The sequence below is a fragment of the Cherax quadricarinatus genome, chromosome 58, assembly GCF_038502225.1.
Source record: "Cherax quadricarinatus isolate ZL_2023a chromosome 58, ASM3850222v1, whole genome shotgun sequence".
Taxonomy (NCBI): Eukaryota; Metazoa; Arthropoda; class Malacostraca; order Decapoda; family Parastacidae; genus Cherax; species Cherax quadricarinatus.
In genome coordinates, this window is record NC_091349.1 from 5012143 (window position 1) to 5035706 (window position 23564).

The 23564-nt window shown below is 45.6% G+C and overlaps 1 protein-coding gene and 1 long non-coding RNA gene across 3 annotated transcripts in view; one reads left to right on the forward strand and one right to left on the reverse strand.

Annotated features, from left to right (window-relative positions):
* LOC128698104 (protein Wnt-4) overlaps positions 1–23564 on the reverse strand; it is a 584955-nt gene that overhangs the window by 302617 nt on the left and 258774 nt on the right. The window lies entirely within an intron of this gene.
* Positions 7125–23564, forward strand: part of LOC138854407 (uncharacterized) — a 268612-nt gene continuing 252172 nt past the window's right edge. The window contains exon 1 of the long non-coding RNA XR_011393606.1: positions 7125–7340. This is a non-coding gene — a long non-coding RNA (uncharacterized lncRNA). The remainder of the gene's footprint in view (positions 7341–23564) is intronic.

Below are 23564 nucleotides of genomic sequence, written 5' to 3' on the forward strand. Positions count from 1 at the left end.
TGTTAGGTAGGTTGTGTTAGAGAGTGACCTGCACGGGACGGGCGAGTATGTATGTATGTTATGTTGGATAACTGTGAAGAAGTTTGCTGACCAGGGCTTCAGCTGTGTTGTAAAAACCGGTGTTCTTGTTGAAACTGTTAAATATAGAGATAAATGGTGATTCCTAGAGTTTGTTGTACCCAGAGTCTTCCTCCTTGGTGATGAGTCTGGCCTCTCTCTCTCTCTACTGGATTATATGGTTGTGCAAGATGTGGTGTGGAACACAGACGTTCCTTAAATTGTGGTGGAGTGGAGGTAGTGGAGGTGGTGGAGTGGAGGTGGTGGAGTGGAGGTGGTGGAGTGGAGGTGGAGTGGAGGTGGTGGAGTGGAGGTGGAGTGGAGGAGGTGGAGTGGAGGTGGTGGAGTGGAGATGGTGAAGTGGAGGTGGTGGAGTGGAGGTGGTGGAGTGGAGGTGGTGGAGTGGAGGTGGAGTGGAGGTGGCGGAGTGGAGGTGGCGGAGTGGAGGTGGAGTGGAGGTGGTGGAGTGGAGGTGGCGGAGTGGAGGTGGTGGAGTGGAGGTGGAGTGGAGGTGGTGGAGTGGAGGTGGTGGAGTGGAGATGGTGAAGTGGAGGTGGTGGAGTGGAGGTGGTGGAGTGGAGGTGGTGGAGTGGAGGTGGTGGAGTGGAGGTGGCGGAGTGGAGGTGGAGTGGAGGTGGTGGAGTGGAGGTGCTGGAGTGGAGGTGGAGGTGGTAGAGTGGAGATGGAGTGGAGGTGGTAGTGGAGGTGGAGTGGAGGTGGTGGAGTGGAGGTGGCGGAGTGGAAGTGGCGGAGTGGAGGTGACGGAGAGGAGGTGGAGTAGAGGTGGTGGAGTGGAGGTGGTGGGGTGGAGGTGGTAGAGTGGAGGTGGAGTGGAGGTGGTGGAGTGGAGGTGGTGGAGTGGAGGTGGCGAAGTGGAGGTGGTGGAGTGGAGGTGGTAGAGTGGAGGTGGTGGAGTGGAGGTGGAGTGGAGGTGGCGGAGTGGAGGTGGCGGAGTGGAGGTGGTGGAGTGGAGGTGGAGTGGAGGTGGTAGAGTGGAGGTTGTGGGGTGGAGGTGGTGAAGTGGAGGTGGTGGAGTGGAGGTGGTGGAGTGGAGGTGGTGGAGTGGAGGTGGAGGTGGTGGATTGGAGGTGGTAGAGTGGAGGTGGTGGAGTGGAGGTGGAGGCGAGGAGGAGTGGAGGTGGTCGAGGTGAGGTGGAGGAGTGGAGGTGGTAGAGTGGAGGTGGTAGAGTGGTGGTGGCGGAGTGGAGGTGGAGTGGAGGTGGTGGAGTGGAGGTGGCGGAGTGGAAGTGGCGGAGTGGAGGTGGTGGAGTGGAGGTGGTGGAGTGGAGGTGGTGGAGTGGAGGTGGTGGAGTGGAGGTGGTAGAGTGGAGGTGGTGGGGTGGAGGTGGTAAAGTGGAGGTGGTAGAGTGGAGGTGGTGGAGTGGAGGTGGTGGAGTGGAGGTGGTAGAGTGGAGGTGGTAAAGTGGAGGTGGTAGAGTGGAGATGGTGAAGTGGAGGTGAGGTGGTGGAGTGGAGGTGGTGGAGTGGAGATGGTGAAGTGGAGGTGAAGTGGAGGTGGAGTGGAGGTGGCGGAGTGGAGGTGGAGTGGAGGTAGTGGAGGTGGTGGAGTGGAGGTGGTGGAGTGGAGGTGGTAGAGTGGAGGTGGAGTGGAGGTGGTGGAGTGGTGGTAGAATGGAGGTGGAGTGGAGGTGGTAGAATGGAGTTGGAGTGGAGGTGGTAGAATGGAGGTGGTGGAGTGGAGGTGGTGGAGTGGAGGTGGTAGAATGGAGGTGGTGGAGTGGAGGTGGTGGAGTCGAGGTGGTGGAGTGGAGGTGGTGGAGTGGAGGTGGTGGAGTGGAGGTGGTGGAGTGGAGGTGGTGGAGTGGAGGTGGTAGAATGGAGGTGGAGTGGAGGTGGTGGAGTGGAGGTGGTAGAATGGAGGTGGAGTGGAGGTGGTGGAGTGCAGGTGGTAAAGTGGAGGTGGAGTGGAGGTGGTAGAATGGAGGTGGTGGAGTGGAGGTGGAGTGGAGGTGGTGGATTGGAGGTGGTAGAATGGAGGTGGAGTGGAGGTGGAGTGGAGGTGGTAGTATAACTAGTATAACTGTCTCACTTTCTAGTACACTAGTATAAGTGTCTCACTCTCTAGTACACTAGTAGAACTGTCTCACTCTCTAGTACACTAGTATAACTGTCTCACTCTCTAGTACACTAGTATAACTGTCTCACTCTCTAGTACACTAGTATAACTGTCTCACTCTCTAGTACACTAGTATAACTGTCTCACTCTCTAGTACACTAGTATAACTGTCTCACTCTCTAGTACACTAGTATAACTGTCTCACTCTCTAGTACACTAGTAGAACTGTCTCACTCTCTAGTACACTAGTATAACTGTCTCACTCTCTAGTACACTAGTATAACTGTCTCACTCTCTAGTACACTAGTATAACTGTCTCACTCTCTAGTACACTAGTATAACTGTCTCACTCTCTAGTACACTAGTATAACTGTCTCACTCTCTAGTACACTAGTATAACTGTCTCACTCTCTAGTACACTAGTATAACTGTCTCACTCTCTAGTACACTAGTATAACTGTCTCACTCTCTAGTACACTAGTATAACTGTCTCACTCTCTAGTAGTTATAGGTTAATTTTAAGGCTGACTGAAATACTCTTGTTTAACAAGGGTCTTTCTGTGTAGTATACCTGGAGAGGGTTTCGGTGGTTAGCGCTCCCGCGGCTCGGTCTGTGACCATTCCTCGTGGTGCATCAGGGTCTGATCCCACAGGCTGTTACTGCTGACCGCACGGAAACTGACGTAGGAACCACAACCCGGCTGGTCGGGTACTGACTTTAGGTATCAGGTACTTGATACACGTTACTTAGCACAGTGTCAGTTGTGTACTCGACTCTAGTTTGTAAACATATAAATGTGTATTTCCGGAATCACTGGACTAAGACGTATTACATGCAGACAGTCTGTCAAGACGTATTACATGCAGACAGTCTGTCAAGACGTATTACATGCAGACAGTCTGTCAAGACGTATTACATGCAGACAGTCTGTCAAGACGTATTACATGCAGACAGTCTGTCAAGACGTATTACAAGCAGACAGTCTGTCAAGATGTATTACATGCAGACAGTCTGTCAAGACGTATTACATGCAGACAGTCTGTCAAGATGTATTACATGCAGACAGTCTGTCAAGACGTATTACATGCAGACAGTCTGTCAAGACGTATTACATGCAGACAGTCTGTCAAGACTGACAGGCTATACCAGACAACACTACATCATCTCCTGTGTTTACATATGTTATTTTAAGACAGCAGGAACGTTGGAATCCAGACGTATTACGTACAGACAGGACTTTGGTTTTTATCTTATCAGAGAGTGTGTTGGTCAGACTGACTGAGGTGATACCACAGACTCGTGGGTATGGCCACTGAGGTGATACCACAGACTCGTGGGTATGGCCAAGCGGACCACAGAGGGCCTCCCATGCCCCTAGACCATTCTTAGCAAGTTATCTTGAGGTGTTTAGAGGAGTGTGCTCTTACCTAAGATGACACCCTCGCTCAGATAACATTACTTGTCAAGGTAAACTACCAATTAGAGATATATTTTTTTGCCCCTCCTTCCCTTCCTTCCTACCTTTCTCCCTCCCTTCCTTGGCATTCGTTTATTACGACTATATATATATATATATATATATATATATATATATATATATATATATATATATATATATATATATATATATATATATATATATATATATAATTATATATATATATATATATATATATATATATATATATATATATAATTATATATATATATATATATATATATATATATATATATATATATATATATATTATAATGTATACAATGTATATGTATTTTTGGCAGAGAAGATAAAAAAAAATTCTGGATAAATACCTTAGCAATAGTGAATATTGTTTGTGAAGACACGAGGGACAGATTGAACCCTAGCAAGCACTACCTCAAGCAGTTCCCGGATGTTCTTGCTGTACCTTCACAACCTCAAGTGTTCAGAGTTACACTAGCAAGCACTACCTCAAGCAGTTCCCGGATGTTCTTGCTGTACCTTCACAACCTCAAGTGTTCAGAGTTACACTAGCAAGCACTACCTCAAGCAGTTCCCGGATGTTCTTGCTGTACCTTCACAACCTCAAGTGTTCAGAGTTACACTAGCAAGCACTACCTCAAGCAGTTCCCGGATGTTCTTGCTGTACCTTCACAACCTCAAGTGTTCAGAGTTACACTAGCAAGCACTACCTCAAGCAGTTCCCGGATGTTCTTGCTGTACCTTCACAACCTCAAGTGTTCAGAGTTACACTAGCAAGCACTACCTCAAGCAGTGTCGCGGATGTTCTTGCTGTACCTTCACAACCTCAAGTGTTCAGAGTTACACTAGCAAGCACTACCTCAAGCAGTTCCCGGATGTTCTTGCTGTACCTTCACAACCTCAAGTGTTCAGAGTTACACTAGCAAGCACTACCTCAAGCAGTGTCGCGGATGTTCTTGCTGTACCTTCACAACCTCAAGTGTTCAGAGTTAGATAAAAGAGATTGGAGCTCAGTAAAGTTAACGATTTTCACTGCCTCATCAAGTTGATGATGTCGGGTCTTGCTGATTGATGCAGTCATCCCTTGCGTATTGTGCTGTGAATGTTTTTACACATGCTGTAAAACCCTGGCTGCTGGTGTTCGTCAGACAGAGGCTGCTTTCTTAATGGGGTTTGTAGACTGTCTACTACACCAGGGTTATTAAGGCTGCATGTCATCTGTTCACCACCAGCCAACAATACTTTAATGTTTAAAATAGTGATTGAACTCATAGTATATACACCTCTCAGTGTATATTCACTCTTCAGTATGTATGCATATATATATATATATATATATATATATATATATATATATATATATATATATATATTTAAATAAAAATATATATTGAAGTACCACCTGTATAGCTGGAATGGGGACCCTCATCCTCAGAGAAGACAATAAACGTACCTCAGGGAAAACTCAAGGTTCTCCCCGGAACTGTTTGAATATTTTCTTCTCCTACCACCCCTATATATTTTATATTTTATGTGAATATTTATTAATAAACAGAATACATTTACAGAAAAAATAAACATGAATACAATGGCACAATGTATCAAAGATCATGAATTTCCTCCAGCTCCTCCGAGGCTGGATGCGAGCCAAGTATGTAGCAAGCATTTCCCCTCTGGATGGCTACGCTGAGGCGCTGGAACATGAAAGCGGCTGCCCTTGGGTCCCTGGTGGTGTCGATGAGTCTGGAACCCAATTCTTTAAGGAAACGTGTGGCATTTTTCCCCATGATCCCAAGGTCTCTGATCCCACTGGGACAAATTGATACTGTTGGCTTATGTCCCTGTACTTGCTGATCTTGTACTCCTCCCTGTGGTCAGCAGCTCCTCCCTGTCGCCCCACACTGTGATGGATATAGGTGTCAGCCAGTGCGGACACACAGGTATAGTCCCATGCTAAGAGCTTGCCATTCTTCCAAGGATAGATGGTGATCCCGTCGGGGCGGTTTGCTGGGTTGTGGGTATTGTTGGCTGCTAGTGATCGGGGCTCCCTCTCGGCTGGGCATGCAGCTGTAGCAAGGGTTCTCTTAATGATGTCGTTGACCTCATTGTGTCTTGCATGCCAGCCCTTGGTTTTGGAACAGTTAAGACCATGTAGACCGTATTGGTCTGCTTGTGCTTCGCCGCAAATACACGTATAATCTGTGTGAATTGGGGCAGCAAGGCGCAGAGCCACTGCAATACGGAGGGTCTTAGGGTCGAGTCGCGTTCCCATTGCCGATATGGGAACTGTTTGGAGGAAGTCCCCGAAGTGAGGTGCGCTCACAGCCTGGAGACGGGCAATCTCCCTATCTGATGTTGCAGCCCTGAGCATGTTGGCAAGCACCTTTTCAGCGATCGCGCCATCCCAGCTTGACTGTTTGTGAGCCAGTGCTGCACTAGGGTTTGGCGCTGGAGCAGCAAGAGTCTCCCATTCAGTGATGGCACTGGCATAGCTAGGGTCTTCTATTCCTGCTGAGTCGCTGAGGGTATCAGGAAGAATTTGTCTTATCAACTCGTTTGATGCTATGGATATATATATATACTCCAACGATGAGGACGGGAGAGAAACCTCCAACGATGAGGACGGGAGAGAAACCTCCAACATTGAGGACGGGAGAGAAACCTCCAACATTGAGGACGGGAGAGAAACCTCCAACATTGAGGACGGGAGAGAAACCTCCAACGATGATGACGTATATATATATATATATATATATATATATATATATATATATATATATATATATATATATATATATATATATATATTTATATATATATATATATATATATATATATATATATATATATATATATATATATATATATATATATATATATATATATATATATATATATATATATATATATATATATATATATATATATATATATATATATATATATATATATGTATATTTACTGCTAAAGATTGCTTTCATACGTCGTATAACACCAAGACATTGCAGCAGGTGCTTCTCGTTATCGTTGTAGTAGTCAAGAAACTAAAAAATTACCTGGATTGTAGTACGTTAGTAAAGAGTTAAAAGCCAGTACGTTTTTTATACCATTACTAATATTTTGTTGTGGAGCTCCTGAAGTCTGTTTATGGAAGCCTGGAGTCCAGTGGAGCCCACCTTGATGAACCTTGCCACGGAACAATGACTTACAACCCTCCTAAATGTAACCAGAGTGGAAGAACCAGGACACGTTTGGTCATCGTTCTCGTATTTCTTGCCAATTACCAGTACCTGGGTGGATTTATGACAGTTGTTACTTATACTGCCCACCCTGGTCACCCGCCTGCTTCGTTATATACAGTGTTTCACTCGTAGGAGGCCCAGAGTTGGTACTCTCGTATTTGTATCTGTCTTGTTTGTATATTATGTCTGTAATAAACAATAACTCGGGGCCTCCTACGAGTGAAACACATTGTAGTTTTTTTTTTTTTTTGGTTGTTTTCCAGGTTGTTGTTGTGGGGAGACTGAAGGATGCACAAGTGGGCGACTTTATTTTTGTGTTCTTATGGTTAAGCGTGAAATCGAAGCAACTGAAAATGAACTTGACAGTGAGTGGCTGTGCGAGTACTTATCTGTTTCTGGTTTTAGGGGTCGAGTCACAGCTCCTGGGCCCCCCTCTTCGTTGGTCGCGACAAGGTCCACTGTCTCCCTGCTTTAAGAGAATGATCGTATCTCTTCTTAAAGGTATGTATGGATCCTGCCTCCACTACTTCACTCTCCAGATTGTTTCACTTTCTGACAACTCTGAGTGTGGATGTATGTGTGTGGATGTACGTGTATGGATGACGTGTGTGTAGGTGCACGTGTGTGTGTGTGTGTGTGTGGATGTAGCCTGGGGTGGGTGGTGTTGTCATGGCCGGAGATGTTCCAGCCACTCAGAGTTCCCACCATGACATTGGTAATGGCCTTGTTCTGACGCCTCGGCACCCTGATGTCAGCTTATCACAGCCACAGCCGTAATTAATTTCTTTTCCACCTTTATTTATTACGACAGCTGTGATTGTGGGGGCCCAGAGCCTAGATAATTCACTTGGTTGCCTCCCGGGAGAGGGACGCCCCGTCCACCATTACTACACACACAAACACACACAAACACACACACACACACACACACACACACACACACACACACACACACACACACACACACACACACACACACACACACACACATACAAACTTCGACTCCACGACCTAAAGTTTTTCACAAAAATCACATTTTGCAAATTGGTGTAGCCTGGTGTGTTTAGTGCCTTGTAATATTCCCTGCGCTGGTATTCAGGATATATATATATAGTAATCAGGATATGATAATTACAAGACAGGAACTGGTAATGACGGATAAAGTGGCTTTGGTGGTATGGTGGCGGCACGTGAGCACTGTTTGTACCTTTGCTCAGCTCCTTTGTAATTTCAGGGCCTCCGGCTCTCTGTATATTCTTATTTTTCCGTGTATGTAGATTTTTGTCGGTATATTACATATATAATATGTATGTGTGTGTATGTGTCCTACCGAATAGGTAAAACTTGCGATTTTGGCTTAAATAGCAACGCTCTTCTTGTCGAATAAGGCAAGCGAAAATTTGTATATGCAATAATTTCGCAAAATCATTCTGAATCTAACGAAAAAAATTATTTTATTGTGTTTATTATTAAATTATTGTAAACTTATCTAAAATATATTTAGTTAAATTAGGCTAAATTAAATTGCGCTTTTTATAATGAGGTTCGGTAAATTTTCTAAGGTTCTTTTGGTACAAAATTAATTTTTACATTAACATAAATGAAAAAATATATATCTTTAAACATATAAGAGAAAATTTTAGAAAAGGACTTAATTTTAAACGAGTTCTTGCTAACTGACCAGTTTTACCTATTTGGCACGACACACACACACACACACAGGACTCGACCCCTGCAACCACAAATAGGCGAGTACAAATAGGTGAGTACACACACACACACACACACACACACACACCGCTAGTTAGCCCAGTGAGCTAAGTTCAATTTCTACTGGAAGTGACCTTGAACTGTGACCACCGTGGAACAAGACTTCACACTCGTCCACGCTGCGCCATTTACAAATTTCATTATACTGTGTAAACTTGAGTGAGTTAACCTGTTTTGCCTCCGAGAAGTTACGGAATGTCTTCTGAAATGACAGACATCACTACACACTGACAGTCAGGCAGGGCTGTAGATGGATGGTAGACGGTGGGGGCACTGACAGTCACTCAGGCAAGGTTGTAAATGGATGATAGACGGTGTGGGCTGAGGTGTACTGGGTGCTGGAGGTGTGTTTTGGAGGGGTGTGCTAGCTGCTGGAGGGGTGTACTGGAGAGGTGTACTAGAGGGGTGTACTGAAGAGGTGTACTGGAGGGGTGTACGTGGTGATGGAAGGGTGTACTTGGTACTGGAGGGGTGTACTTTGTACTGGAATGGTGTACTTTGTACTGGAGTGGTGTACTTTGTACTGGAGGGGTGTACTAGGTGCTCTAAAGGAAGAAGGGAGAAGTTAAGTCTGTGTTTGGGAGTGTCTTAGTGGGATGATTGTCCAAGAGGAATGGTAGTGTTGAGGACAGTTACTGTGGGTGATTGATGTTGGTGTGGGTGTGAGGGTGTGTGGGTGTGATGGTACGTGAGTAGTAGTACTGTAGTTGTGGGGGGTTTAGTAGGAGGGATGTTGAGAGGGGTTGAGAGGTGTTGAAAGGGGTTTACTGAGAGAGAGAGAGAAGGGGGGGGGGTTGATCCATCACAAATGAGACATTGTGTACATACTTGTGTATTATCGTACTAAGTTAGGTTAGGTCAGGAAACAGGACAAGTGTTTCCTGACGCGGGTCTAAGTCCTACGATGACCCAGCAGCTGGAGCTTGTGGTCGTCTGACCGAGGTCTTCGTACTAGTGACACAGGGTGAAAAACAACCCCAGCGAGGGATCTGAACTATACATATTTCCATAGGCCTACTCTAAGCCTAGGGAATATTCGGGAAATATTCATGAATTTATACCTACCAGTCGGGACAATTACGTAAACATATTTTTTCCACCCGTTATGTACATGGATGACTTCATCTGTTACTTAAGGTATATATATATGAAGATGAAGTCACAATACCGTGAGTGGAACAATACACAAATAACCCGCATATTGCAGAGAGAAACTTACCACGACGTTTCGCTCCAACTTGACCATTAACTAGTGTGTGACTAGTTAATGGTCCAAGTGGGACCGAAACGTTGTTATAGGTTGCTATATACGGATTATTTGTGTTTTAAGATATACATATATTTACTGGATTTAGGTCGCTAAGCATAATTGGAGTGTTGAGGTGTGGGTGAGGCTGCTACACCACTGTGCAGCCTAACACTACTTGAGTACCAAGTTGACACTAACATTTTATATATATATATATATATATATATATATATATATATATATATATATATATATATATATATATATATATATAATATATGCAAGGAATTCGCGAGAGCATGCGAAATATACACAAACACTGATCTCAGGCTGAAGGAGACTCGAACCTACGAACCTTAGGACAAGGTACGCAGTGCTTTACCAATCTACCCACACTGGACAATACCTTGGCGTGTAGCTTGCGCTACACGTTTGATCCAAGGCAGCCAGCTTTCAGGGAGAAGGCTTACAGCTTTTCATCTCATCCCCTGCATGCATCAGCCTTACTAGAGAATTTAACAATGCAAGGAATTCGCGACAGCGAATATATATATATATATATATATATATATATATATATATATATATATATATATATATATATATATATATATATATATATATATATATTATTGCCCTCCTTTCACTTTACGGGATGTCGAGGTACTATAAATTGATTAAGTTTAACTACTTTCATTGGGAGTCAAAAAATTACAGGTAAAAATTTATGACCTTTAATATATTGTTCCTTAGAATATATCAATAATAAAATATTGAGCTTTTCTCTGGTATTTTACGAGTGCTCAGTTATTTACACAGAACTATGTACAGGACCTTAAGGCTCCATTTCCAGTCACACGAATAAAGTTACTAGTTATTACCTGGAGGTTTTCAGATCACCGGTGAATATATCAGATAGTTGACATGGGATGTAACATACAGGTAAGTCCTCCACGAGCATCTCAAGTATAATGTGAGGGAATATGGCTCTTGTTACAAGAGAGGACTTCCAAGAAACGCACCTTGAACTGATGATCGGCTGCAACTAACTGTAGGGGGGGGGAGGGGTGACCTGACAATGTAGGTCACGTGACATACACTTAGAGGGTGAGCGTTTTAACCAGAAACTGGGTGTTACCAAGAGCTTCACATATCCCACTGTTACACCTAACCTAAATAATTCTACTATGTACATAAATTTACATGATTCCATTTGGTAACTTTATATGAGACCCCAGATAATATTATACAATCAGACTTGCTCATTGTAGCTTTTAACAAGCAAGTTCGTAATATATTAAGTGATATCGGCGCGAAGTAATGCATAAGTTGACCAGGCGTAACATTATATATATATATATATATATATATATATATATATATATATATATATATATATATATATATATATATATATATATATATATATATATTATATATATTTATTTATAATTCCAGTTTGTTATTGCAACTGCTACACAAACTTGAGTGTATTGCGATACCCTCAGCTACTAAAGTTGGTTGTACTTTGGCACTAGATGCGTTGATATTGATTTTGTGTGTTTTTTGAGCTGTCTCGTGTTTTATGTTCTGTATTTTATACCATTAACTACAGTGGCCCTCCCATATGCCACATGTGGAGAGGGAGTACAAGAGTGAAGATGTGGGAGAGTTGTGCCTGGTCTGGTGTTTGTGGAGATAGGACTGGCGCTTGATACACCGACTTCCTACCTCTGACAACCTGCCACTCAATCTACATATTGTAACCCTTGCAACACTGTATTGCTTCTGAAGAAGCGCTGATGACAGTGCGAAAAACTGAGAGCTATCACACACACACACACACACACACACACACACACACACACACACACACACACACACACACATACAAACACATTGACAAGTGTTCATTACACTTTGGTTACACATAGTTACCATGGTAATAACCCACCTCTTGTGTCTATTAACCCAATAAATCCTCGTTATCATGGTAACCCACCTCTTGTGTCTATTAACCCCATATATCCTCGTTACCATGGTAATAACCCACCTCTTGTGTCTATTAATAACCCCATAAATCCTCGTTATCATGGTAATAACCCACCTCTCGTTCAACGCAACATCCACAACACGGTCATTACACGTCTCGTACACGACCGGTTTGAGGTGTGAGGCAAATTAATTATAAAATGAAGATAATTGATAATTGCAGCCAACATAAATCAGTGGTTGGCAGTTTGCGGCAGCTAATAAGAACTCCGGGTTTTTTTATCCCGCCAAAACCTTCTCAAATACCTTCATTATCGTGTCCAGATTTGAGATATAATTATTTTTATATTGTTTTTATTATTGTAAGTGTTTGTATACCATGTTGTACCATGTTGTACCATGTTGTACCATGTACCATGTTGTACCATGTACCATGTTGTACCATATTGTACCATGTTGTACCATGTACCATGTTGTACCATGTACCATGTTGTACCATGTACCATGTTGTACCATGTTTGTTGCATGTTGTACCATGTACCATGTACCATGTACCATGTACCATGTACCATGTACCATGTTGTACCATGTTGTACCATGTACCATGTTGTACCATGTTTGTTGCTTGTTGGCGCTTGTTCTGGCGTAGGTAACAGCACTAGTTATATGCCTGTATTAGGTGTTCTGGCGTAGGTACCAGCACTAGTTATATGCCTGTATTAGGTGTTCTGGCGTAGGTACCAGCACTAGTTATATGCCTGTATTAGGTGTTCTGGCGTAGGTACCAGCACTAGTTATATGCCTGTATTAGGTGTTCTGGCATAGGTACCAGCACTAGTTATATGCCTGTATTAGGTGTTCTGGCGTAGGTACCAGCACTAGTTATATGCCTGTATTAGGTGTTCTGGCGTAGGTACCAGCACTAGTTATATGCCTGTATTAGGTGTTCTGGCGTAGGTACCAGCACTAGTTATATGCCTGTATTAGGTGTTCTGGCGTAGGTACCAGCACTAGTTATATGCCTGTATTAGGTGTTCTGGCATAGGTACCAGCACTAGTTATATGCCTGTATTAGGTGTTCTGGCGTAGGTACCAGCACTAGTTATATGCCTGTATTAGGTGTTCTGGCGTAGGTACCAGCACTAGTTATATGCCTGTATTAGGTGTTCTGGCGTAGGTACCAACACTAGTTATATGCCTGTATTAGGTGTTCTGGCGTAGGTACCAACACTAGTTATATGCCTGTATTAGGTGTTCTGGCGTAGGTATACTTTATTGTACACCTGTACACTGATAGTACAAATCTCTCACTACTACATGACTCCACAACATTGGTCCGGGTGATACTGGAAGACAAAACGCTGATGTAGTGTACACAGACGTTGTTGAAGCGTTCATGGTGTACCAAAGGTGTTGGCAGGGTGTGAGGTGTTGGCAGGGTGTGAGGTGTTGGCAGGGTGTGAGATGATGGCAGGGTGTGAGATGATGGCAGGGTGTGAGATGATGGCAGGGTGTGAGGTGTTGGCAGGGTGTGAGGTGTTGGCAGGGTGTGAGATGTTGGCAGGGTGTGAGGTGTTGGCAAGGTGTGAGGTGTTGGCAGGGTGTGAGATGATGGCAGGGTGTGAGATGATGGCAGGGTGTGAGATGATGGCAGGGTGTGAGGTGTTGGCAGGGTGTGAGGTGTTGGCAGGGTGTGAGGTGTTGGCAGGGTGTGAGGTGTTGGCAGGGTGTGAGGTGTTGGCAGGGTGTGAGGTGTTGGCAGGGTGTGAGATGATGGCAGGGTGTGAGGTGTTGGCAGGGTGTGAGATGATGGCAGGGTGTGAGATGATGGCAGGGTGTGAGATGATGGCAGGGTGTGAGATGATGGCAGGGTGTGAGGTGTTGGCAGGGTGTGAAATGATGGCAGGGTGTGAGATGATGGCAGGGTGTGAGATGATGGCAGGGTGTGAGGTGTTGGCAGGGTGTGAGGTGTTGGCAGGGTGTGAGATGATGGCAGGGTGTGAGGTGTTGGCAGGGTGTGAGGTGTTGGCAGGGTGTGAGGTGTTGGCAGGGTGTGAGGTGTTGACAGGGTGTGAGGTGTTGGTAAGGTGTGAGGTGATGGCAGGGTGTGAGGTGTTGGCAGGGTGTGAGGTGTTGGCAGGATGTGAGGTGTTGGCAGGGTGTGAGATGATGGCAGGGTGTGAGGTGTTGGCAGGGTGTGAGATGATGGCAGGGTGTGAGGTGTTGGCAGGGTGTGAGGTGTTGGCAGGGTGTGAGGTGTTGGCAGGGTGTGAGGTGTTGGCAGGGTGTGAGGTGTTGGCAGGGTGTGAGATGATGGCAGGGTGTGAGGTGTTGGCAGGGTGTGAGGTGATGGCAGGGTGTGAGGTGTTGGCAGGGTGTGAGATGATGGCAGGGTGTGAGATGATGGCAGGGTGTGAGATGATGGCAGGGTGTGAGATGATGGCAGGGTGTGAGGTGTTGGCAGGGTGTGAGATGATGGCAGGGTGTGAGATGATGGCAGGGTGTGAGATGATGGCAGGGTGTGAGATGATGGCAGGGTGTGAGGTGTTGGCAGGGTGTGAGATGATGGCAGGGTGTGAGATGATGGCAGGGTGTGAGATGATGGCAGGGTGTGAGGTGTTGGCAGGGTGTGAGATGATGGCAGGGTGTGAGATGATGGCAGGGTGTGAGATGATGGCAGGGTGTGAGGTGTTGGCAGGGTGTGAGATGATGGCAGGGTGTGAGATGATGGCAGGGTGTGAGATGATGGCAGGGTGTGAGGTGTTGGCAGGGTGTGAGATGATGGCAAGGTGTGAGATGATGGCAGGGTGTGAGATGATGGCAGGGTGTGAGATGATGGCAGGGTGTGAGATGATGGCAGGGTGTGAGATGATGGCAGGGTGTGAGGTGTTGGCAGGGTGTGAGATGATGGCAGGGTGTGAGATGATGGCAGGGTGTGAGATGATGGCAGGGTGTGAGATGATGGCAGGGTGTGAGATGATGGCAGGGTGTGAGATGATGGCAGGGTGTGAGGTGTTGGCAGGGTGTGAGATGATGGCAGGGTGTGAGATGATGGCAGGGTGTGAGATGATGGCAGGGTGTGAGGTGTTGGCAGGGTGTGAGATGATGGCAGGGTGTGAGATGATGGCAGGGTGTGAGATGATGGCAGGGTGTGAGATGATGGCAGGGTGTGAGATGATGGCAGGGTGTGAGGTGTTGGCAGGGTGTGAGATGATGGCAGGGTGTGAGATGATGGCAGGGTGTGAGATGATGGCAGGGTGTGAGGTGTTGGCAGGGTGTGAGATGATGGCAGGGTGTGAGATGATGGCAGGGTGTGAGATGATGGCAGGGTGTGAGATGATGGCAGGGTGTGAGGTGTTGGCAGGGTGTGAGGTGTTGGCAGGGTGTGAGATGATGGCAGGGTGTGAGATGATGGCAGGGTGTGAGATGATGGCAGGGTGTGAGGTGTTGGCAGGGTGTGAGATGATGGCAGGGTGTGAGATGATGGCAGGGTGTGAGATGATGGCAGGGTGTGAGGTGTTGGCAGGGTGTGAGGTGTTGGCAGGGTGTGAGATGATGGCAGGGTGTGAGGTGTTGGCAGGGTGTGAGGTGTTGGCAGGGTTTGAGATGATGGCAGGGTGTGAGATGATGGCAGGGTGTGAGATGATGGCAGGGTGTGAGGTGTTGGCAGGGTGTGAGATGATGGCAGGGTGTGAGGTGTTGGCAGGGTGTGAGGTGTTGGCAGGGTGTGAGATGATGGCAGGGTGTGAGATGATGGCAGGGTGTGAGATGATGGCAGGGTGTGAGGTGTTGGCAGGGTGTGAGATGATGGCAGGGTGTGAGATGATGGCAGGGTGTGAGATGATGGCAGGGTGTGAGGTGTTGGCAGGGTGTGAGGTGTTGGCAGGGTGTGAGATGATGGCAGGGTGTGAGATGATGGCAGGGTGTGAGGTGTTGGCAGGGTGTGAGGTGTTGGCAGGGTGTGAGATGATGGCAGGGTGTGAGATGATGGCAGGGTGTGAGATGATGGCAGGGTGTGAGGTGTTGGCAGGGTGTGAGGTTGTAGAATGAGACATTTATGCAATGTATAGCAATCTTTATTGAGGAAACGTTTCGCCACACAGTGGCTTCATCAGTCCAGTAAAAAGAAGAAAAGGGTAAGGAGAGTAGGAGTTTGAGATAATCAGTCCCTCAGCCTGGAATCGATGTGTTCAGTCTATCAGTCTTGAAGAAAGCACAGCATATGGTGGGAGAAGTGGCTTATATACTGTAGTCAGGTGAGTGGAAGCAGGAGGAGGCGGAGTCACAGTGGAACCATCCGCAATAAACTAGCCACTTCGGCAGTAAAATCAGTCCCTCGGGCCACACCTAATTACCACCCATCTCCCTACGCTGTAGGAGCCGTCAGTATTTAGCGTTTTACCTTGAATGTAGCAGTAATAATGCTATAAAAAAAAGCGATCTTCCTGCCATTATCTTGAATTCTGGCATAATTAATAGCTGGACTCCTATATAACAAGAATGGTATACAATACCAGCAAGATGAATACTTAGGTACCTGTTCAACGTCTAGGTACCTTTATTTGTAGATATTTCGCTATCCAGTGGCTTTATCAATACAAGGACATAATGTGAAGAAAGTAGAACTGACGCCAGTATATAAGCAACAATCTTACTGCCTGGTGCTTCAGTCTTCAAGACTACGGTGATCTTCACCAGCTCCAAAACTGACGGACTTATTTTCTCATCTTTTGTATAGAGTTCTACATTCTTCACATTATCTCCTTATATTGATAAAGCTACTGGATGGTGAAACACCTACAAATAAAGATGTTACACACGTGTCTAATTCATCTTGTAGATTAAACTTTAAACACTTTACCGCCGTTATGTCACTAAAGTTAACTTATGACGCAAGACTCCATCATCATTACTGACTCTATATCTTCAGTAACTATACACGACTCACATGTCTCTAACAGCATTCTCACCAGAGGACGCTGGTATACATATGCAGAAGATCTGAGCTAAATTGATGTGTAAATATTGTGGATTCCGTTACTCTGGTGAGGCTGAAAGTTTGACCAAGAAAGCGCTTGGAGAATACGTAGATATAATACTAGTATATTTCCAACATTGTAACTATGTCAAGCAGAGTGTCAATAATATGAATGTCATGGGAATGTGATTAGAAACCTGAGTAGATATATAACCCACTATGATAATATGGACGTAGATAACTGGATGGGTAACCCACTATGATAATATGGACGTAGATAACTGGATGGGTAACCCACTATGATAATATGGACGTAGATAACTGGATGGGTAACCCACTATGATAATATGGACGTAGATAACTGGATGGGTAACCCACTATGATACAACCACATTTACAGAACAACTGGCAATATGAAGAGACACATGGTGTGTTAACCAAGCTTAGACTAGTCATAACTACACATGCATTAATCACACTAAGCATAAAGTGTGCACTATAAACTAGTCGCTACCGTGCACATCATGGTGTGCACACTGAACTACCTCCTTCAGAAAGGTTCACTTCTAACTTTAAATGACGTGTTGGGGTCTTAGGTAGACGACAGCAGTGATGAACGTAGAGAATTCCATGTCTGCAGAACACAGACTTTAAAAGTGTCCGGAATAGACTTCCATGTGTCCAGAATAGTCTTTCATGTGTCCAGAATAGAGCCTTCCATGTGTCCAGAATAGTCTTCCATGTGTCCAGAATAGTCTTCCATGTGTCCAGAATAGTCTTCCATGTGTCCAGAATAGAGTCTTCCATGTGTCCAGAATAGAGTCTTCCATGTGTCGAGAATAGAGTCTTCCATGTGTCGAGAATAGAGTCTTCCATGTGTCCAGAATAGAGTCTTCCATGTGTCGAGAATAGAGTCTTCCATGTGTCGAGAATAGAGTCTTCCATGTGTCCAGAATAGAGTCTTCCATGTGTCCAGAATAGAGTCTTCCATGTGTCCAGAATAGAGTCTTCCATGTGTCGAGAATAGAGTCTTCCATGTGTCCAGAATAGAGTCTTCCATGTGTCCAGAATGAGCTGGAATCTGAATGAAGAAACATGGCGCCGGTCAGAGGAAATGACAGAATATTATTCCTGTCGCAGTTAACCACTCGCTGCCCGCTTACAAAAAAAAAAAAAAAAAAAAACTCGCCCATAATGGGCGGCGAACCCGTCCACCAGCCCCACCCGGCCGCCCACCACACATACCCACCCGGCCGCCCACCACTCAGAGTTGACCGTAAACAAAACCAGGCCGGGTGCTGTTGCTGTCTTGTTGATGCTGTTTTAGTGTGTGTTATTAACTAGAGGGATGTGCTGCTGCTGTTGTTGTTACTGATGTTGCTGTTATTGATGTTGCTGTTACTGCCGTTATCGCTGTTGCTGTTACTGCCTTTATTGCTGTTGCTGTTATTGCTGTTGTTGCTGTTACTGCTGTTACTGCTGTTACTGCTGTTATCGCTGTTGCTGTTACTGCCTTTATTGCTGTTGCTGTTGTTGCTGTTGTTGCTGTTACTGCTGTTACTGCTGTTACTGCTGTTATCGCTGTTGCTGTTACTGCCTTTATTGCTGTTGCTGTTATTGCTGTTGTTGCTGTTATTGCTGTTGTTGCTGTTACTGCTGTTATCGCTGTTGCTGTTACTGCCTTTATTGCTGTTGCTGTTGTTGCTGTTGTTGCTGTTACTGCTCTTATTGCTGTTACTGCTGTTATTGCTGTTACTGCTGTTATCGTTGTTGTTGCTGCTACTGCAGTTATTGCTGTTACTGCTGTTACTGCTGTTGTTGCTGTCACTGCAGTTATTGCTGTTACTGCTGTTACTGCTGTTGTTGCTGTCACTGCAGTTATTGCTGTTACTGCTGTTGTTGCTGTTACTGCTGTTGTTGCTGTTACTGCTGTTATTGCTGTTACTGCTGTTATCGTTGTTGTTGCTGCTACTGCAGTTATTGCTGTTACTGCTGTTACTGCTGTTGTTGCTGTCACTGCAGTTATTGCTGTTACTGCTGTTGTTGCTGTCACTGTTGTTGTTGCTGTTGTTGCTGTTACTACTGAAATTGCTGTTACTGGTGTTGTTGCTGTTGCTGTTACTGTTGTTGTTGCTATTACTGCTATTGTTGCTGTTACTGGTGTTGCTGTTACTGCTGTTATTGCTGTTACTGCTACTGCTGCTGTTGTTACCGGTATTGTTGCTGTTACTGCTATTGTTGTTGTTATTGGTGCTGTTGCTGTTATTGCTGTTATTGTTGCTGTTGTTGCTGTTGTTACTGCTGTTGTTGCTGTTACTGCTGTTGTTGCTGTTACTGCTGTTATTGCTGTTGTTGTTGCTGTTACTGCTGTTGTTGCTGTTACTGCTGTTATTGCTGTTGTTGTTGCTGTTACTGCTGTTGTTGCTGTTACTGCTGTTGTTGCTGTTACTGCTGTTATTGCTGTTGTTACTGCTGTTGTTGCTGTTGCTGCTGTTTGACTGTCACTACTTTATCACTTGTCAGATGTCCCTCCAAACTACACTATCAACACCCATCCTTCAGAGTGCAGGTACTGTACTTCCCACCTCCAGGACTATAACATCCTCACTCATCCTTCAGAGTGCAGGTACTGTACTTCCCACCTCCAGGACTATAACATCCTCACTCATCCTTCAGAGTACAGGTACTGTACTTCCCACCTTCAGGACTATAACATCCTCACTCATCCTTCAGAGTACAGGTACTGTACTTCCCACCTCCAGGACTATAACATCCTCACTCATCCTTCAGAGTACAGGTACTGTACTTCCCACCTCCAGGACTATAACATCCTCACTCATCCTTCAGAGTGCAGGTACTGTACTTCCCACCTCCAGGACTATAACATCCTCACTCATCCTTCAGAGTACAGGTACTGTACTTCCCACCTTCAGGACTATAACATCCTCACTCATCCTTCAGAGTACAGGTACTGTACTTCCCACCTCCAGGACTATAACATCCTCACTCATCCTTCAGAGTACAGGTACTGTACTTCCCACCTCCAGGACTATAACATCCTCACTCATCCTTCAGAGTGCAGGTACTGTACTTCCCACCTCCAGGACTATAACATCCTCACTCATCCTTCAGAGTACAGGTACTGTACTTCCCACCTTCAGGACTATAACATCCTCACTCATCCTTCAGAGTACAGGTACTGTACTTCCCACCTCCAGGACTATAACATCCTCACTCATCCTTCAGAGTACAGGTACTGTACTTCCCACCTCCAGGACTATAACATCCTCACTCATCCTTCAGAGTACAGGTACTGTACTTCCCACCTCCAGGACTATAACATCCTCACTCATCCTTCAGAGTACAGGTACTGTACTTCCCACCTCCAGGACTATAACATCCTCACTCATCCTTCAGAGTGCAGGTACTGTACTTCCCACCTCCAGGACTATAACATCCTCACTCATCCTTCAGAGTACAGGTACTGTACTTCCCACCTCCAGGACTATAACATCCTCACCCATCCTTCAGAGTGCAGGTACTGTACTTCCCACCTCCAGGACTATAACATCCTCACTCATCCTTCAGAGTACAGGTACTGTACTTCCCACCTCCAGGACTATAACATCCTCACTCATCCTTCAGAGTACAGGTACTGTACTTCCCACCTCCAGGACTATAACATCCTCACTCATCCTTCAGAGTACAGGTACTGTACTTCCCACCTCCAGGACTATAACATCCTCACTCATCCTTCAGAGTGCAGGTACTGTACTTCCCACCTCCAGGACTATAACATCCTCACTCATCCTTCAGAGTACAGGTACTGTACTTCCCACCTCCAGGACTATAACATCCTCACTCATCCTTCAGAGTACAGGTACTGTACTTCCCACCTCCAGGACTATAACATCCTCACTCATCCTTCAGAGTACAGGTACTGTACTTCCCACCTTCAGGACTATAACATCCTCACTCATCCTTCAGAGTACAGGTACTGTACTTCCCACCTCCAGGACTATAACATCCTCACTCATCCTTCAGAGTACAGGTACTGTACTTCCCACCTCCAGGACTATAACATCCTCACTCATCCTTCAGAGTACAGGTACTGTACTTCCCACCTCCAGGACTATAACATCCTCACTCATCCTTCAGAGTGCAGGTACTGTACTTCCCACCTCCAGGACTATAACATCCTCACTCATCCTTCAGAGTACAGGTACTGTACTTCCCACCTCCAGGACTATAACATCCTCACTCATCCTTCAGAGTACAGGTACTGTACTTCCCACCTCCAGGACTATAACATCCTCACTCATCCTTCAGAGTGCAGGTACTGTACTTCCCACCTCCAGGACTATAACATCCTCACTCATCCTTCAGAGTACAGGTACTGTACTTTCCACCTCCAGGACTATAACATCCTCACTCATCCTTCAGAGTACAGGTACTGCACTTCCCACCTCCAGGACTATAACATCCTCACTCATCCTTCAGAGTGCAGGTACTGTACTTCCCACCTCCAGGACTATAACATCCTCACTCATCCTTCAGAGTGCAGGTACTGTACTTCCCACCTCCAGGACTATAACATCCTCACTCATCCTTCAGAGTGCAGGTACTGTACTTCCCACCTCCAGGACTATAACATCCTCACTCATCCTTCAGAGTGCAGGTACTGTACTTCCCACCTCCAGGACTATAACATCCTCACTCATCCTTCAGAGTGCAGGTACTGTACTTCCCACCTCCAGGACTATAACATCCTCACTCATCCTTCAGAGTACAGGTACTGTACTTCCCACCTCCAGGACTATAACATCCTCACTCATCCTTCAGAGTGCAGGTACTGTACTTCCCACCTCCAGGACTATAACATCCTCACTCATCCTTCAGAGTACAGGTACTGTACTTCCCACCTCCAGGACTATAACATCCTCACTCATCCTTCAGAGTACAGGTACTGTACTTCCCACCTCCAGGACTATAACATCCTCACTCATCCTTCAGAGTGCAGGTACTGTACTTCCCACCTCCAGGACTATAACATCCTCACTCATCCTTCAGAGTGCAGGTACTGTACTTCCCACCTCCAGGACTATAACATCCTCACTCATCCTTCAGAGTACAGGTACTGTACTTCCCACCTCCAGGACTATAACATCCTCACTCATCCTTCAGAGTACAGGTACTGTACTTCCCACCTCCAGGACTATAACATCCTCACTCATCCTTCAGAGTACAGGTACTGTACTTCCCACCTCCAGGACTATAACATCCTCACTCATCCTTCAGAGTACAGGTACTGTACTTCCCACCTCCAGGACTATAACATCCTCACTCATCCTTCAGAGTGCAGGTACTGTACTTCCCACCTCCAGGACTATAACATCCTCACTCATCCTTCAGAGTACAGGTACTGTACTTCCCACCTCCAGGACTATAACATCCTCACTCATCCTTCAGAGTACAGGTACTGTACTTCCCACCTCCAGGACTATAACATCCTCACTCATCCTTCAGAGTGCAGGTACTGTACTTCCCACCTCCAGGACTATAACATCCTCACTCATCCTTCAGAGTACAGGTACTGTACTTCCCACCTCCAGGACTATAACATCCTCACTCATCCTTCAGAGTGCAGGTACTGTACTTCCCACCTCCAGGACTATAACATCCTCACTCATCCTTCAGAGTGCAGGTACTGTACTTCCCACCTCCAGGACTATAACATCCTCACTCATCCTTCAGAGTACAGGTACTGTACTTCCCACCTCCAGGACTATAACATCCTCACTCATCCTTCAGAGTACAGGTACTGTACTTCCCACCTCCAGGACTATAACATCCTCACTCATCCTTCAGAGTACAGGTACTGTACTTCCCACCTCCAGGACTATAACATCCTCACTCATCCTTCAGAGTACAGGTACTGTACTTTCCACCTCCAGGACTATAACATCCTCACTCATCCTTCAGAGTACAGGTACTGCACTTCCCACCTCCAGGACTATAACATCCTCACTCATCCTTCAGAGTGCAGGTACTGTACTTCCCACCTCCAGGACTATAACATCCTCACTCATCCTTCAGAGTACAGGTACTGTACTTCCCACCTCCAGGACTATAACATCCTCACTCATCCTTCAGAGTACAGGTACTGTACTTCCCACCTCCAGGACTATAACATCCTCACTCATCCTTCAGAGTACAGGTACTGTACTTCCCACCTCCAGGACTATAACATCCTCACTCATCCTTCAGAGTACAGGTACTGTACTTCCCACCTCCAGGACTATAACATCCTCACTCATCCTTCAGAGTACAGGTACTGTACTTCCCACCTCCAGGACTATAACATCCTCACTCATCCTTCAGAGTACAGGTACTGTACTTCCCACCTCCAGGACTATAACATCCTCACTCATCCTTCAGAGTACAGGTACTGTACTTCCCACCTCCAGGACTATAACATCCTCACTCATCCTTCAGAGTACAGGTACTGTACTTCCCACCTCCAGGACTATAACATCCTCACTCATCCTTCAGAGTACAGGTACTGTACTTCCCACCTTCAGGACTATAACATCCTCACTCATCCTTCAGAGTACAGGTACTGTACTTCCCACCTCCAGGACTATAACATCCTCACTCATCCTTCAGAGTACAGGTACTGTACTTCCCACCTCCAGGACTATAACATCCTCACTCATCCTTCAGAGTACAGGTACTG